Source organism: Dromiciops gliroides, chromosome 1 (genome assembly GCF_019393635.1).
Source record: "Dromiciops gliroides isolate mDroGli1 chromosome 1, mDroGli1.pri, whole genome shotgun sequence".
Lineage (NCBI taxonomy): Eukaryota > Metazoa > Chordata > Mammalia > Microbiotheria > Microbiotheriidae > Dromiciops > Dromiciops gliroides.
The window spans coordinates 93,657,327-93,662,703 of NC_057861.1; the positions used below are offsets into that span (position 1 = coordinate 93,657,327).

The window sequence follows — 5,377 nt, forward strand, 5'->3', positions numbered from 1 at the left end:
CAGCTCTGATACCTGCTCTTCTCAATATCATCCTGATTTCATTATGCTAAAAGCAATGTTACACAACACAGTACCTTTACCCATGTGGGGTTGCCTCATTTTTTATAGCAGATGGTGCACTCAGCTATCTTTAAATGGTAGCACATATTCAATCACAATCATAATATAGTGTTGTAAGGTTTGTCAAGTGCTTTACAAATATTATCTCATTTTAGACTCATAACAATCCTGGGTACTATTATTATCTACATTTTATGGATCAGGAAACAGAGGGAGGCAAATGTTTAGTGATTTGCCTAGGATCACACAGCTATTAAGTGTCAGCCAAAATTTGAACTCAGCTCCTCCTGATTTCAGGACCAATCCTCTCTGCACTGAGACACCTAGCTGCCTCTTCAATTATATAAGGATAGAACTGGAAAAGACCTTAAATATCACATTATTCCATGCCCTCATTTTTCAAATAAGGTAACTGAGGTTTAGAAAGGTTAAATGATTTACCTAAGGTTAATATGGATTGTTTAGTCAGAAAGCTGAGGTGGTAAAGCAAGGTCTTGTGATTCTTAATCCAATTCCATGTTCTTTTTTTTTTTTGGAAGGGCTGTCATCTGAAAGGAATGTAAGTCTGCCTCTTTTCAAAAAAATTGAATTCAACATTTACATGTCTTCTAAGGGGCACTGGCGCTACAATGATGGGGAAAATATGGCCCCTACTCTGAAGAATCCATTTGAAAAGCAAATAATTATTTATCTTGTTTTTTCTTAAAGTGAGTTCCACTGGCATATCATTGCATTTGATCAAGGATGAACCAATGGATGTTTTGACACCTACAGAAAACAGGGTGGCCGAAGTATGCACTGTTAAGGCAATATAGGGGATCATAGATCCAGAGAACTCCAAAAAATCTTAAGATGTCATCTAATCTAATTTCCTCACTTTGCAGATGAAGAAATTGAGGCCCAGAGAAGTTCTGAGCCTTGAATTCATGTAAGGCATTTGTGTGGGTAGGGGTTAACAAAGTGTGTAGATTTGGCTTATGGCTGGCATGGATGATTTAAGTTGAGGTTTGGCTTAACTGTCAGACAGTAGGAAGTCTTAGGAGTCTGGCTAGGGGTGGTAGGACAGGAGTTGGGTTTGGTAGGATCCATGACTGCCAAGGCTAGACATCTTTTCTTTCATTTCCAAGAAGACAATGAGGGTGTCAGGCTAGATATAGTCATTTCACACCCTTAAAGGTCCAGTGGTAGTATATATTCAGAACAAAATCTACAAATCTGATTACTTTTAAATTAGTAGGATTGTCCTCAACTTCTACTCTCCTGACTAGCCCCCTCCCACCAAATGTTGTTGACAGAGAAGACACAAATTTAAAGTAATATGCAAACCCATTTAATCAAAAAAGTAACAAACAAATCTGAAAAGTTCTACAGGATAAACTGTAAAAAAGGACCTATACGTATATATTAATCATTATTATTTATTTCATTAAATATTTCTCAGTTACATGTAAATATTTTAACAATTATTTTAAACATTTTGAGTTTCAAATTCTCTCCCTCCTGCCCCTCTTCTCTCCTTTAGAAGACAAATAATTTGATTTTGATTATATATGTGAGATCATATAAAGCATATTTCCATATTAGCTATGTTGCAAAAGAAAGCACAAACAAAATAAAACAATAAAAAGTAATAAAGTAAAAGAAAGTAGTACTTCAACCTGCATTCAGAGAGCAATGGTTCTCTGTCTAGAGGTGGATAGCATTTTTCATCATAGGTCATTTGGAATTCCCTTGCATTATTGTTTTGATTAGAGTAGCTAAATCTTTCACAGTTGATCATCCTTACAATATTGCTGTTAAAATGTACAGTGTACTCCTGGTTTTTCTTACTTCACTTTGTATGAATTCATTATAAATGTTCACAGAATTTTCTGAAACCATCCTGCTGACCATTTCTTAAAGAACAATAATATTTTAAAAAAGAACAATAATATTCCATCACATACCACAACTCATTTAGTCTTTCCCCAATTGATGGGCATTCCCTCAGTTTCCAATTCTTTGCCACCACAAAAAGAGCTGCTATAAGTATTTTATATAAATAGGTGATTTTTCTTTTTCTTTGATTTCTTTGAGATAAAGAGTTATTAGTGGTATTGCTAGGTAAAAAGGTATGCATAATTTTATACCCCTTTGGGCCTAGTTCCGAATTGCTCTGTAAAATGGTTGGACTAGTTCACAACTCTATCACCAGTCATTAATGTCCTAATATTTTCATAATCCTTTCACCATTTTCCCCCTTTTTTTTCATGTTAATCAATCTGACAGGTGTGCTGTGGCATCTAGTAATTGTTTTAATTTGCATTTCTCTAATCAGTAGTGATTTAGAGCATTTTTTGCAGGACAATGAGGATTAAGTGACTTGCTCAGGGTCACACAACTAGTGTCAAGTGTCTGAGACTGGGTTTGAACTCAAGTCCTCCTGAATCCAAGGGCAATGCTTTGTCCACTGAACCACCTAGCTGCCCAAGCATTTTTTAATATGACTATTGATAGGTGCTTGAATCACATCTCCTGTGTCAGCAACACCATCTCCACACTGGCAAAGGTGGGCATACTGCATCTTAGCCCTGACAAGTTCTATTTCATCTTGACCAACCAGGTGTCCAATACTGGAAACGGCATAAGGTGCCAACCTGGGCCAGGGTAACTTCTTTGATACATTTTAAATGGAATGCGTTGCAGTAGATCTCAGTGAAATTTATTTAGAGATGATGGTAGAAAACTTATCCAGAACCATGAAAACATCCCAGAATGCCAAAACAGTGAAGATCAAACTGACCAATAAACACAGCCACTGCTGCACAGTAGCCATGAAGCTGCTATCTTTGTCAAGCAATAGTTATACTACAACACATAATATCCCATAGGGTTTATTCATAGAAAACATTTCTGAGAGTCCCCTGTACCAGGCTCTGATGTTAGTGTATATGTACCATTATATAAGATTATATAGAGCAAAGCAGAAAAAATAAAAAACAAACAAAAACACATTAGCAGTCATGTTATTGAAGCAAATATAAAATGAGAGATGAACTTGAAAATAAAAACTGATTTAGTATGCATTGCAACACATTTCAAAGATCTTGGAAATCCTCCATGGGCCTGTGAATATATTCTTTAACATAGGAATTCAGAGAACATGACCAAAGCATGAATAGAAATTGAGAAATTAGGTCTTTATAAGAGAAACTTCTTACAAAATTTCCCCTAGCTTCCTGTTTTCCTTCTACTTTTGGCCACATTAGTTTGATTTGTACAAAAGGTTTTTTTTAGTTTCATGAAATCAAAATGATCTATTTTACTTCCTGTGATCCTTTCCATCTCTTGTTTTGTCATAAACACTTTCCTATTCTGAGTTCTTACAGGTACAATTTTCCATACTCCCCTAATATACTTATGATATCACCCTTTATGTCAAAATTATTATTTTTTACCTTATCTTAGTATTAAATGTGAGATGTTGGTCTATGTCTAGTTTCTGCGAAACTACTTTCCAATTCTCCCAGTAATTTTTTGTCAAATACTGAGTATTTGTTCACAAGTATTGAATCTTTGGGTTTGTCAAACACTAGATTGCTATAGTCTTTTACTACTGCATATTGTGTATGTAATCTATTCCACTGATCCAGCACTCTATTTCTTAGCCAGTACTAAATTGCTTCCATGATTATTGCTTTGTAATAGTTTGAGATCTGGTACTGCTAGGCTACCTTCTTTACCATTTTTTCTCATTAATTCCCTTTATAGGTTTGACTTTTTGTTGTGCCAGGTAAATTTTGTGACTATTTTTGTAGCTCTATAAAATCATTTTTGATAGTTTGATTAATATGGCTCTGAATAAATAAATTAACTTAGGCAGAATTGTCATTTTTGTTATATTTGCTCAACCTGCCCACAAGCAATTTACAGTTCTCTAATTGTTTAAATTTGTCTTTATTTGTGTGAAAAGTGTTTTGTAGTTGTGTTCATTTAGTTCCTAGGTTTTTCTTGGCAGATAGGCTCCAATGTAGTTTGTATGGTCTGCAATTATTTTAAATGATATTTCTCTTTCTCTTCCTGCTGGATTTTGGTGGAAGTATGTAGAATGCTGATGATATATGTGGGTTTTTTTTATATCCTGCAACTTTGCTGATAGTAATTGTTTCAATTAGTTTTTTTAGTCAGTTCTCTTTTGTTGTTCAGTCATTTTAAGTTGTGTCTGACTATGACCACATTTGGGGTTTTCATGGCAAAGATACTGGAGTGGCTTGCCATTTCCTTCTTTAGCTCATTTTACAGATGAGCAAACTGAGGCAAACAGGGTTAAGTGACTTGGCCAGCGTAACACAGTTGGTAAGTGTCTTACCTGGATTTCAACTCATGAAGATAAATCATCTAGACTTCTGACCAGGAACCATATAGCTGCCTTTCGTTCATTTTCTAGAGCTCTATAAATATACCATCATATCATCTGCAAAGAATTATAGTTATGTATACCATCATACCATCTACAAAGAGTGATAGTTTTGTTTTCTCATTGCATATTTTTGTTATTTAAATTATTCCTTGCCTTATTGCTGTAGCTAGCATTTCTTATATAATATAGAATAATAACTGTGATAATGGACATCCTTGCTTCTCTCCTGATCTTATTGAGAAGACTTCCAGTTTATCCCTGTTACAGATAATGATTGTTTTTGGTTTTTGATAGGTACTACCTATTATTATTATTTTTAAAATTTTTATTTAGAATTTTCCCCAAGTTAAATGTTAAAAAACCCAAAAAGCAATTTTTTTTCACATTGGTTTTTTAAAACTTTGTGTTCTAAATTTTCATCCTCCCTCCCTCCTCAACCTTCCCTATGAAATCAAGCAATTCAATATAAGTCATATACATGTGCAGTTATGCAAAACATCTTCACTTTAGTCAGGTTATGAAAGAAAATAGACAAAATAACTTTAGAAAGAGGAACTAACAAATAAAATTATACTTCAATCTATATTCAGATATCATCAGTTCTTCCTCTGTTGATGGTTTGCATTTTTCATATGTCCTTCTGATGACATCCTACTCATCATTTCTTTCACAGTTACTATTACTAACTGTATTATCCTCCATCCTATTCCCTCCCCTTGATATTTACTCTATTTTATCTCTTCTTTCACTGTATCCCTCCTCAAAAGTGTTTTGCTTTTTACTGCCCTCTCCCCTAATCTGCCCTCCCTTCCTTTACCTCTCCACATCTTATCCCCTTCCCCTCCCACTTTCCCTCAGGGAAAAATATATTACTATACCCACTTGAGTATGTATGTTATTCTGTCTTTGAGCCAATTT

The 5,377-nt window shown here is 34.6% G+C and overlaps 1 pseudogene; it reads left to right on the forward strand.

Moving 5' to 3' along the window:
• Positions 1 to 2,542: 2,542 nt before the first annotated feature.
• On the forward strand, positions 2,543 to 3,274 carry LOC122746103 (annotated as a pseudogene).
• Positions 3,275 to 5,377: the final 2,103 nt, after the last annotated feature.